Raw genomic sequence first — 13747 nt, forward strand, 5'->3', positions numbered from 1 at the left:
TGGGACTATTGATTTCAGATCAGGTCATGATCTCAGGGTCGTGAGATCAAGCCCCATGTAGACTCTATGCTGAGTGTGCTTCTCTCCTTCTCCCTCTTCCCCTCCCCCTGTTCAGGCATGTGTGGTCTCTCTCCCTCTCTAAAATAAATAAATAAATAAATCTTAAAAAAATACTCTCATTGTACATCTCTATCAGAGCTCTTGGGTGACTAGAGGCACTGTCAATGAACAGTAATATTTTGAAAGAAAATATTTTTTCTGAGCAATAGTGAACATAGCATATGATTTAATTATATGAACTTGGGAAAAAAATTAGATAAAGGGAATAGGAAGTACCCAGAGGGAAGAGGTTCCTATTTTAAAATGGGAAAACCATACTAATAAGATGACATTGTCCAGAGATCTGGAGAGATGAGTATGGAGTGAGCCATGTGGTTACCTGAGGGAAAAACAAAATCAAAGGTCTTGAGACAGAAATGTCATGGGCATGTTCAAGAACAGCAGGGAAGTGAGTGTAACATCCTTAAATTAAAAGAGATTACAAACCTAAAACAGTTAAAGTGGTGGGGTTTAGGACAAGGATATAATAATGAAATAAGACAAAGAGGCCAGAAAAGACGCTAATATGCAAAAAAGGAAACAGCAAGAATAACAAAATTATATCATGCAAAGGGGGGGAGGGAGGGAAGAACTCCAAAATGTTAATAATGGTTATTACTAAATAGTAGAATTATAGACAATTTTAGTTTTCTTCCTTATTAACTTTTCTGTATTTTCTAGTTGTTCTAAAATTGGCACATATTACTTTTTAAAATATTTTAAGAGGAATGGATTAATCAATAAATGTGGTAGGGAAGGTGATAAGCTATTTGAGAAAAAAATATTTTTAAAATATGACAAATTAACGAAAGTTAATGTAAAAAGTAAATCTAAACATCATAAAACAAAGAAAAAGGACTTTCCAAGCTTTCAAGCAAGAAAATATATTTTCCTACACAAAAAATCAAAATCAAAAAAGCCAAAATGAAAACAACTAGTATGGAAAGTATAACCCTCTGCATAACTTACCCAAATAGATTATAAAAGTATAACTTTTACCTACTGAAATTATCCAAATATATAAGAAGCCTGTTAAAATCATTAAGCATAAATAGATTTTTTTAAAAATAAGGAAATACAAATGGTTAATATACAGGAAAATATTCAATTCAACCACACTAATAACCAAATAAATAAATATTAGAATAAACTGTCTTTACCTATGAGATTAGCAAAGAGTTATCTTTGAAAATGCTAAAAACTGGCAAAAGTGGGATAATATATATTCAATCCATTCTAGGAGTACGAATTAATATAATCTAATTGTGAAGAAAAATCACAGTATTTACCAGAACCTTAGAAAATGTTTCTACACTTTGACAAGGTAATTCTACTTCTAGGAAACTATCCTAAAGAAATAATAAAAATTTACACTTATATAGCACATACTCTGTGCCAGGCACTACTCTATCTCATATATTAACATGTAATGACATTAGGAAGTTTGAGTAGTTTATATCTCATTTAATTCTTACAATTCTGGGGTAAGTATCTCTAGTTTAGGGGTGCAGCACCTGCTGCACAGGGAGGTTCAGTCATTGCCTAAGGTTTTATAACTAGTAAGTGAAGGAACCAAGATCCAAAACCAGGCAGTCTGATTTCAAATCCTATGTGCTTAACCACTCTGCTGTCTTGCCTCTCTATAGAAGAAGCGTACATGCAAAGATATTTACCTCAGCAAAAATGGATTTTCTGCAAGCCAAATTTTATACAATAAAATTTGTACAATAAAAGGATTTTCTGCAAGCCAAATTTTATACAATAGGAGAAATGAGTAACCAAAAGTTAGCAAAGATAACATAGTATGCTTGTTTTTTAAAGATATGGTTTTTCTATTATAGGCTTTTCATTAATTTAGGTTATTATAGGTTCTAAGAAACTTTAGTCTACTAAGAAAATGAAAAAGATGTAAATACCATGGCATACTTTTAAAAACATTTATACTGTAATTCATGTAGTCTAAAACACTATTAATTGTAAGAGTAAGACACACCATTATTTTATGTATTATCAAGAGAGAAAAATAATCCCTATTTCAGAGGGAATTAAATGGGTCTTAGATTAGATGAAACATAGTATATTTGGTTCAGATGAGGAGGTAGTATTTCTTTTTGAAGATAATTATAGATCTGAGTTCCCAAATACAAAGTGATAGGATATGGCTTCTTCTCCTTTTCAGCCTGAATTTTCTCTTTTTTAAGATTTTATTTATTTCACAGAGATAGATCACAAGTAGGCAGAGAGGTAGGCAGAGAGAGAGAGAGGAAGAAGCAGGCTCCTTGCCAAGCAGAAAGTCCAATGTGGGACTCAATCCCAGAAGCCTGTAATCATGACCTGAGCCGAAGGCAGAGGCTTAACCCACTGAGCCACCCAGACGCCCTCAGCCCTTAGATGAATTTTCATTCATCTTCCTGTGGCAAACATACTGATGTGTCAGTCAGAAGATGAGTATACAGATCCTATGCATGCTTACCAAGGGGCTCTTGCTATTTATTTTTCATAGAAGAAGAGAAATTATTGCTAATAATTACACATGCCAGGCCAGCAGCCCATCATCACCCCTCATGTAAGGGAGCTGTCTCCTAGAGGAACTTGGAAATGCTTAGAAGCCATAAAATGTTAATAAAAGAAACAGGTTTAACAGGCAACTTGAACATGGTTGAGTGAATATTACGCAGTAAGGAAAGCCACTTGGAATGTGACCGAATGTTTGGGGAGGGTAATAAAAAGAGAACGGAGAAACACAGAGAAATAGAAGGAGCATTGTGAAGGCAGAATGGGCAGACAGCCAAGGCCAGGAAGGAGATGTGGAGGGGAGGCCCAAGGAAGCTCACAATGGTAAGATCGTTATATGTATCATATAGCTGGCTATACCGGTATAGGAGCAAGAGAGCCCATTTTCCTAGCAAGCTGTAGAATCCTAATGATTTCGCTTTGGGCACAGACTAGAGGATCAGAGACCAAAACAGAGGAATGCTGGCATCAATGTCATCATGCTTGCATCTGGGCTCCCACAAGAATATTCTCCCCCAAGGAGCCCTTTTTTTTTTTTTTTTTTTTTTTTAAACAAGGGAAAATAAAATAAAGTTAGCTATGCTTACCATTTTATAACCATTCGTAAAATGATTGCAATGCTATAATTCATAAATAAATCACCAGTATGACCAGGAAACCGCCCTTGGCCTATTTAAAAATGAAATGTATCCTTTTATTATATGGCTTAAAGATAGGCATTTACACAGGTTCGCAACCCTTTCTCCTGAACTAGGACCAGATGTGTGCATACAGCGTACATTATGCAGTACCTCCAGGGCAATGAGTCAGATAAAGACAGACTATACATAACCTCACCATAGGTCAGGCTAGGTATTGTGGCCAGATACCTCAGGATAGGTCAGGATTGTGAATTGTGTTGAAGGCATTGTGGACCTTACGTTAAAGGCACTGTTTTAAGGCGGTGGCTTTTAACTCTAACCCATCTGTCTTATTACTTCATCTACAATTCCAAATTCCTGCATACATACCATTCAGAACCAACATTCTTAATACCATCCTTCAACCAATACTTAATGAAACCCCCATTACGTATTAGAAGTTATTCTATGTAGCGGGTGGCTAGCAGTAGACAAAGTCTCCACATTCAGGGAGCTGGAATTCATCAATGAGCTATAGGTGATTAAAGAATTCAGTTTGAGGGGCATCTGGGTGGCTCAGTGGGTTAAGCCTCTGCCTTGGGCTCAGGTCATGATCTCAGGGTCCTGGGATTGAGTTCTGCATCACCTTCCTGCGCAGCAGGGAGTCCGCTTCTCCCTCTCCTTCTGCCGCCCTTCCCCGCACCCCCACTCATGCTCTTTCTCTCAAATAAATAAAATGTTAAAAAAATATTAAATTTGATTCCTAAAGTCAAGGATTCCGAAAGGGGCCAGAGACCATATCCTATGTGGTCACATCTATTTATATTTTGTGATATTAATGTCAAATATAAGAAGTTCCTAACTAGGCTTGCTGTATGGCCCTTTTATGGTACACTTTTAGCAAATATTTGGACTATATAGCACATTTTTAGTCACACTCCTGTTCCTCTTTCTAAAACTGCTTACTTGTGCCTTAACTTTTTTGTCAATTTATAGCTATTATTTTTCAGAGATTTGGTTGTTTTTAGTGATCCTCTTATTGTTGTCTTATGTCATTTCTTTATGCTCTTCGCCTTATTCCCTTTAAAATCCTTCCTTATCAGTGCCTTATCTGCATTTAATTTTAGCTTCCTCATCAATATTTCTTAGTTGGATTCATTTTCCGTGTTTTTTGTTTTTATATAAAGGCATGTAAGGCTATCAATTTATTTTTGAGAACTGTCCTATCAGCCCCTTACAAGTTTTGCCACTGACAAATTTTATTGTAGCTTAGTTCTAAAAAAAAATTTTTTTTATTAACATATAATGTATTATTAGCCCCAGGGGTACAGGTGTGTGAATCGTCAGGCTCACACACTTCACAGCACTCACCATAGCATATACCTTCCCTGAGGTCCATAATCTAACCACCCTCTCCCTAGTTCTAAAAATTTTTATATCTCCACTGCAACTTTCCAACCACAAGTTGTTTATTAATAAATTTTGAAAGTTCCTAGCAAGTGTACTGTTTTCAGGAAAAGTGATTTATGATATTCCTTAAAATTTGATCGGAGTTTTGCAAATTCACATAAGGTCAATTTTTAAAATATATATTACATATACTTGAAAAATGCATACCATCATAAATAGGAGCTGAGATCTATCAGATGTACTGCATCAAGACTATCCAGTATAGTAGCCTCAGACGAGTAGCCTGACTGAGTACTTGAAATGTGACTAGTGATGTACTAGAAGTTGAAATACAAGCTAGATTCTTTCCTTGAAAAAAAATAAATATAAAATGTCTCGTGAATCCTACTTATGTTGAAGTAGCATTCTGGATATACTGGGTTAAATAAAATACATTAAAAGTTTCCGTTTCTGTATTTTTTACTGTAGCTACTAGAAAATTTTAACTTACATACAAGGCTGACACTGTATTTCTATTTAACAGACTGGTCTGTATTTGTTGTCTGAGCCAAGTTTCTGCTCTAAGTAGATTAAAATCCTTCCACCACGGTTTTAGAGTTCTACATTTTTGTTCCTAATTCTGTTTTTGGTTTGTATATTCTGAAGTTATTATATATTACATGATTTTCTACATACTATTACTTAGGTTCCTACTTTATTCCTATTAATGCTTTTGCTTTAAATTCTACTTTGGTAGGGACGCCTGGGTGGCTCAGTTGGTTAAGCAGCTGCCTTCGGCTCAGGTCATGATCCCAGGGTCCTGGGATCGAGTCCCACATCGGGCTCCTTGCTCGGCAGGGAGCCTGCTTCTCCCTCTGCCTCTGCCTGCCTCTTTGTCTGTGCTCGCTAGCTCTCTCTCCCTCTGTCTCTGACAAATAAATAAATAATTTTTTTTAAAAAAATTCTACTTTGGTATATTAATTATATTAATTAATTACCTGTATCAGTGTTCCACCTTTTTGTTATGTTTTGGTAATATCCCTTAATAAGAGTAATAGTTGGGTTTCTCCCTAACTTAATGTCCTTTAATAAGAAGTTTAATTTATATTTACAGTTACTGCTGATATATTTAAATATAATCTTACCATATTCTTTTGTGAGTTTCTGGCCACATTTTCTCTTTTTATTCCTTTATTCCTTCCCAACAATGGATTAGTACATTTTCTCTATTTCTCCTCCTCCTACTTTCCCTCTCTCTTTTCTAGCTCCTAAATTTCTGAATTGCATTTTCTCTTTAAAATGCTGATGCTTATATTTTTTATGCTAATACTCCTAATATTACTCTTATAATTTTACCTGGAAATTTTCCAACAAACCCTAAGGTTTTTCAGTCTATTATTCTCCAGAACATGAAAGACCCCTGAAAGGCTTTATCTATTCATTCATCATGTTTATCTTGTATCTTGCTATTGTATCAGCTATCTATTATTACAATGCTGCATAACAAAGACACACACCACACAAAATCAGTCACACACTATAGACATTTACTTAGCTTCAGAGCCTGCAGAGTCTAGCTGATCTGGGCTACATTTGTGTATGCATCTGTGGTCAGCTGTCTGGTTGGCTGGGTGGCTCTGCTAATCTTGGTTGGGGGTTGGCCAGTGTTGGCTGTGTTGACTTGGTTTTGTCTCATCTGTCTCTCACATTTCTTAGCAGGTTAGCCTGGGCAGATTTCCATGGCAAAGGCAGATACAGAGCAGAAGTAAAACTGTACCAGTGCCTTTACAAGACTCTTTGAGCCATATCAACTAATATCCCACTAGCCAAATCAAGTCACACCGCCAAACTCAGAATCAAGGGGGCAAGAAGTTTAACTCTGCCTCTTCAATGAGAGGAACTGCAAAATCCCATGGCAAAGGGGCATGAATTCAGAGAGGGGTAAAGAATTGAGGTCACGAATGCAATCAACCTATCACATTTAACTTTACCTTTTCTTTGCACCCAAAGGAGAAGTGATCTGTTCCCCATAAATAACTATATTTGACAAATTTTATGTAATCTCCATTCTTTTTTGCATCCTATATCATCTTCTGGGTTTTCTTTTTTGCTCAAGTACAACTTGGATGATGAATTCTTTCAGTCTTTGCGAGTCTAATTTATTTTGCCATCACAACAGAATTATAGTTTAGCTGGGTGTAACATTTAGTCGGACTTTTTCTGTCAGTACTTGACTCCTGTATCTTTTTATTGCAGGGAGTTCTCCTGTCTAAATGGTGCCTTTTCTCTCTCCTAATAGATTGTTTTCTTTCTGAATACTGTCCATGATGTATCTGGATGTAGATTCATTTTTCTTTGTCCTGATTGGACTTAGGGTGGATTTACAATCTGAGTATTTATAGATTCAATAGTGGAAAACTATCAGCTTCTTTTTTTTTTTTCTATGTATTGCTTTTCTACCAACCCTTCCATTTCCTTCTTCTGGAGCTACCTTGTTAAAACTCTGCAATCCCTTCCCTATCTCTTCAATATGAAACAATTTCTCACACTATCATCTAATTCACAAATTTCAACTGTGTCCAGCCTATAGTTTATGCCAATTGAGCTTATTCCAATGACTGTATTTTTTGCTTAGATTTCTCAGTAGTTTTTAAACATATCTGCTTAATTTTGTCCAAGTTTTTATAATCTCATATCTGTTTGAGGATCTAGTGTGAATGGATTATATCCTCAAGCATCTTCAACATTTATATTTTTAAATGTCAGACTCTCCTAATAAAATTAACTTCATGTGGTGGGAATACGTGTTCTGCCAAGAGGTTTGTTGACAAATTTGGGGATTTTAGTTTCATGGGCTTGTTTAAAGTAAGAGGTTTTACTTCTCTTTTAATTTTTTCCTGTCTGCCCCACCATTCCTCCATCCTTCTGTACTTGCATTTGTACTCCTAGGTCTCTCCTTTAAGTCCAGAATCAAACCTTTGAGAAATTTTTCCCTACAAAGATTATTTTAGGAATATTTTAGAATTACCAAACTTCAGAATATCTTAGTTCAGCTCCAGATCAAGAAACTAAGTATGTATTTTTCCACATCATTATGCTCAGCTTCCTCAAAACAAGGCCCTACGTGGTGGTCAGCAGCAGCAAGCTTTTCTTTAAACCTCCTTTTAGAAGCCAGAGCAACTGGGGGAGTCACATTCTAGCCTCTGAGGCGAAGCAGTAAACCTTGCTCCAGAATCTGATCTTACAATACTTTTTATCTCTATTTCTTCATAGGAGCCAATTTCTCAAATAACACTACCAGCTTCTAGACTCAGAACCCAGAAAGCCTATGGCTTTAGTCTTAGCAATTTACATTTTTGTTCCATTTTGTCCCACATTAAATCTTAGCTTGTTTAAGGCCTGGCCATCTCTGGTTTGGTTCACTTATTTTACCTAGTAGTAATAGTAATAGTAGTAATACTAGTAGTAGTATGTTTGGAGAGGGTACGTCAAAGCATGACATAATGTCTACTTGAACATAAATTTACACTGAATGTTTAAATTGACATATAAACTCATACTTGCGCCAAAACAAACAAACCAAAAAAACTCCAAATGTACTATTTTCTGGCCTTAAGTGACTGAAATTTCCAAAGAAATTTTTTAGGTCAAAAAATGCATTTTTAGTGATACTAATCAACAAACAATAAACAAATTATCTCCCAACAGACTACTGCAAATTAGGGTTCAAGGCCATTTAATCATTGGAACGTTTAGGTGGATTTTATTTCAAAGAACCAAAGAGTTTAAGTGCCACAGATTTGCAGCTTGGAATTCAATTCCTTCTTACAAAAATCCAGTTATAACTTATTAAAACTCAAAATGCTTTTGGGGGGGTATGGAGGATGAATGACTTTCAGAATAGCCTGAGAGTCGTGAATAAAGAAAAACATTGCTGTGTTTATTTAGAGAGTATTACCCCTTGGAGCCAGCGTTTGCGCTAATGCATTTTACATTAGCGTGCCGCATCAGGAAATCCTGACTTTTTGGTGCCAAGGGGGTAATTAATATCAGTTCACGTTTTCAAAATGGTTGTGTTTATGTGGGAATGAGGACTGAGCACTAACATGTTGAGCTTGAAGTATGAAAGCTTGCTGTGAAGTGAGATCTTGGGAAAGAATGGAATACTGAAATTAATGAACAGAAAATAGGATTTATATGGATACAAAAATATTAGTACTGAAAAGAAAGCCACAGCTACACTTCCTTGCTCTTAATTTACTAAGCATTAACAGAAATAATTCCCTGGTAGAATCATATTGGTAGAAGATAAAATCCTTGGAAGCTATAAACAGCATTTTGATCTACTAATATCAGGAGTCCTCAAAGTTAAAAAATTTGATGATCTGGATGAAATAGTACATGAAATCAATAATTATTCCAAAATATCCTTCCAGAGTTAATACAGTTATACCTCCTATAGATAAAAAAAATTCTTCATATTTGATCTAAGTTGAATAATGAGAGCCACAATAGGTATAAAAACCAAATGCTTTTAGTACATCATTTTTTTTTCCCAAAAGAAAAGTTGGCAGGGAAACTAGAATCAAAGTACACACTTCATATAGCCAAAGTCAGAAGAATGGGGAAATTACAAAACAAAGGATTAGAGAAAAAGTGCAAAGACCAAACTAAAGCAGAAGCCAAAATAAAAGTTAAAAACTGAAGAGATTTTGTTAAGTCCTACCTGACACAATTCTTAAAATGAGGACTTAGAAAACATGCTAATTATAAAAGTCTACTAGATACATGCCAAAATGATAAATACAAAGTATATTTTTACCAATACTTTAAAATTAAATCTATTGTTACTAAATACAGCATTAAGTTCATTCAAATGATGGAAAGCAAAGGATGATCTTAGATGAAATAAATGTAAAGAGTGTGTCTTACTTCATGAGTGAAGAACGATTAGTCACTGAACGATTATCAAGTACACTACACACAAAACATTAGCTTGTCATTCCTAAAAACTGTGACTCCAAACAGAATATGGTATAGAGTAATGTCAACTGGCCTTCTGCTACAGGATCCTACATTAGACTATAGGCTTTGCCACCAAAACAAAGAGCTTAATAAGACAGGATTTTCTCATGTCAGAGTCCACACCAAGAGGCAATAGAATGGGCTTCATGAGGACATTCAGGGGATTTTTGATTCTATCTAGTTGGCACTGCCATTCTCTAGAATATTTTTCTAATCTAGAAGGTCAAAGCTCCCCACTAATGTATCATGTTCCAGCCCTTGGGAAATGGAAAAGAGAAAAAGGAGCACATTTTTAAGGATGTGATGATCTAGAAGCTGCACTCGTCATTCCAACTCACATCCCACTGCTCGAACTTAGTCATTGACCATACTTGATTGCAAACGACACTATTAAGTGTAGTCACTAGGTAGGCTGTTATGTGTCCACCCAAAACTTGGGGATTTTTTTTTTTTAAGAGACAAAGAATATTAGGAAATAATATTAGTATTTCTTAACACAAACCAAAAATGATGGAAGCTCTCAGAATATTCAGGATTTTTATTCATCTGTTTTAACATTAAATAATTATTTTTAATGCACTGTCCCATAAAAAAATTCTCTCAATATGTTACCACAGTTAAATATTATAGCCTAAACAAATGCATCACTTCCATACCTAAGTTCTTAAACTACGGATCTCCATCAGGAAATAGATAAAAATTTTTATATTTATCTCCATGTATGTACAAGTATATAAACCACATGCACATATATATTTATGCCTATGTACATATAAATACATATATGTATATAATATCCTCTTTTCATTACCAAAAGTTTCCCAGATTAAGCAATAAAATTTATGATCATCTCATATGTAATCTTTATTGAATTAATGAAAATTATATTGCATTGTCATTTCTGAGACTTGGGAGTTTTAAAAATTAAAAAAAATTATCTTGATTTCTTACCTTTTTAGTAACCAAACTGAAATACTTTGGGACATCTATAGAGGTAATTAATTAGTAAGGTATAAAAAAAATTAAACAACTTGAAAACTACAAACAAGCAAAAACTCCAAGAGGTTCTGGTAATTCTATACAAAATCAAATCACATTTCAGTAATTCTCTTACTGTTATGAAGCCAGTCACTGTTTATACATTTATGGTTAATTCTTATTCCATAAAAAAACACCACACCTTATCTAAAACAAAACAAACAGGGGCACCTGGGTGGCTCAGTGGTTAAGCCTCTGCCTTCGGCTCAGGTCCTAATCTCAGGGTCCTGGGATCGAGTCCTGCATTGGGCTCCCTGCTGAGCAGGGAGCCTGCTTCCCCCCCTCTTTCTCTGCCCGCCTCTCTGCCTATTTGTGATCTCTGTGAAATAAATAAATAAAATCTTTAAAATAAAGCAAACAAAAAAAAATCCAAAAAAACCCCACCCAAAAATAAAACAGAGAGGACCCACAACTTTATGCCAACAAAACTGCACTTAGGTGAGTCTAACTAGTCTTTGAAATGCCATTAAATCAAACATGTCTTTTTTTTTTTTTTTTTTTTTTTTTTTCTTTTTTTTAAAGACTTTATTTATTTATTTGACAGAGAGAAATCACAAGTAGGTAGAGAGGCAGGCAGAGAGAGAGAGAGGAAGCAGGCTCCCTGCTGAGCAGAGAGCCCGATGCGGGACTCGATCCCAGGACCCTGAGATCATGACCCGAGCCGAAGGCAGCGGCTTAACCACTGAGCCACCCAGGCGCCCCAAATCAAACATGTCTTAATTATAATTAGTGTTTTAAATAAACAGAATATGGTGACATCTCAAAGTAGTTGGTTTATTCAATAAGTAATATTGAAACAACCAGTTATCCACATAGGAAAAAAGTTATTGCTCTAAACCTTACCAGGTACAATCAAATTTTAGAAAAATGGAAGCAAAAAAGGAAATTTTTTAAAATAAATTCCCAAGTCAGGGAGGTTGCAAGAAGCTATGAAATTGATTATGTGAAATCTTAAAACTTCAATACAGTAAAAGACATCATAATCTAAGTTAATAAATAATGAACAGACTGAGGAGATGTGCAACATACAGAAAACACAAGATTAATATTTGCATAGAGAACTATATATAATTATATATATTAGTACATATGTATTTATATTATTTCCTCTCTTACACAGTAAACATCCCAAAAGAAAAATGAACAAAGGACATTAAAGAGGCATTTTGCATCTAAAACTAGTGAAGTGTCGTTAAGCATTTGAAAAGATGTTCACAATCACAAATAAATCAAATGTAATTAAAATTTAATCCTAAAATAGCACTTTTTAAAGCCTAATACAACTGTAAAAATTAACAAGGCTAATATTCTGGTGCTGGCCAGGATTTATTTTCTTAGGAGGATATTTTTTAAAATGTACATAGCTTTACACCTAATCAAATTTTACCAAATAGAAATATCTCAACAAGCATACCAAAAACAAAAACAAAAATTAAAAACAAAAAAAACAAACCTTTGACAGATCGCTTATGAAAGCTTTGTTTTCCCAATATAAAAAAAATTAAGAACAACACAGAATAGGGAGCATTCAAGATATTTCTAACATTAAAAAAAAAAAAGGAAGTTACAAAATAGTATGGCTAGTATATAATTCCATTTTTGTTGAAATGGCTTATGTGTTTAAAATCAAGTTGGAAGGAATGTATCAAACCTTTTAACAACCATTAACTAAGAGATGAAATTATGGAGCATGTTCACTTTTCATGTAATCTGTTTTTGCTACTGTCTTAATTATTTAACACAAATTACTTTTTTAAGTAAAAGAAAGAGCAGTGGTTTACTCATACAAATTTTGAGATGGTTTCTAATCAGGAATACTGAAATTACAAAATTTCAAGAGCAGGAAGAGTCCTGGTACCAAAGTGTTTTTAAAATAGTATAGTTAACTCCCTTGAAAAACAAAGGAGTTAGGGGCACCAACTGGCTACCACAGTCGAAAATCCACGTATAACTTTTTATTCACCAAAAACATAGCTACTAATGGCCTCCTGCTGACCAGAAGCCTTACCAATAACATAAACAGTTGATCGTATTTTGTATATGTATTATATACTGTAGTTTACAATAAAGTAAGCTAGAGAAAAGAAACTGTTAAGAAAATCATAAAGAAGAAAAAATTCAATTTATAACTCAGTACTACATTTATCAAAAAAAATCCACATGTAAGGGGACCCATGCAGTTAAAACCCATATTATTCAAGGGTCAAATGTACTTAGAGGTACTCAGTGAAATAATTCAAGGATGTAGTGTTTGCTTCCATTTGTGGGTTGGTGTATAGATAACACAAGATTAGCCATGGAAAAAAAAAAAAAAAAAAAAGATTAGCCATGGCTTCTAAGTGAACTAGTTACCCAAGTTAGGTTAATTGTCCATGGGGCCCACTGTAATATCCTTGTTACTTTGGCTTCTGTTAGAGTATTCCACTAAAAAAATTAAAAACAAAAAACATGTGCCAAAAACAATGTGCCACCGCAGTTCTACAGAATAATGCTAATATATTCCTAAACAACTACACTAGTACAGTTAAGTATTTCAAAATGTTGATCAATAATTACCAGACTCATTTTTTAGTAACCTTTTGTTTCCAGAATTTTATAGGATGGCATGATATTTCTTCATTATAATACATTTTGATAAAATAATAACTTCAGTTTTGGGAAATACATTCTATGCAGGGATGTCAAATTTGGTAGAAAGCTCCCGGTATAGTCAGTCTTCTTACTAGGTATCAAAGGAGTAAGGTAATTTTTGTCACCACCAATTAAAAACTTTTACGAAATAGGACTGTTATAAAACAATTAAACCTTGCAAATGCACTAGTCTCTAGGAAGAAAGTCCTGGAGGAAATTCTGCTTATTAAAATTGCAATTTTAGTTTCCATTAAAAGGAGAATAAGACAACAGAAGATGGGTTGGCAAGACAAATTATTTCTTAATGTCAGTTGAGCTTATTTCAAATGAGATAACATATCTACACCAGGTTGGGTTCAGTACAATTTTGTCTCCTCAACTCATTTATCTAATTCAGTCATCTTGATTATAGCCTCATGGACTTCATTTTC

This window comes from Mustela putorius, unplaced genomic scaffold, assembly GCF_011764305.1.
Source record: "Mustela putorius furo isolate JIRA1106 unplaced genomic scaffold, ASM1176430v1.1 tig00003858_pilon_pilon_pilon, whole genome shotgun sequence".
NCBI lineage: Eukaryota > Metazoa > Chordata > Mammalia > Carnivora > Mustelidae > Mustela > Mustela putorius.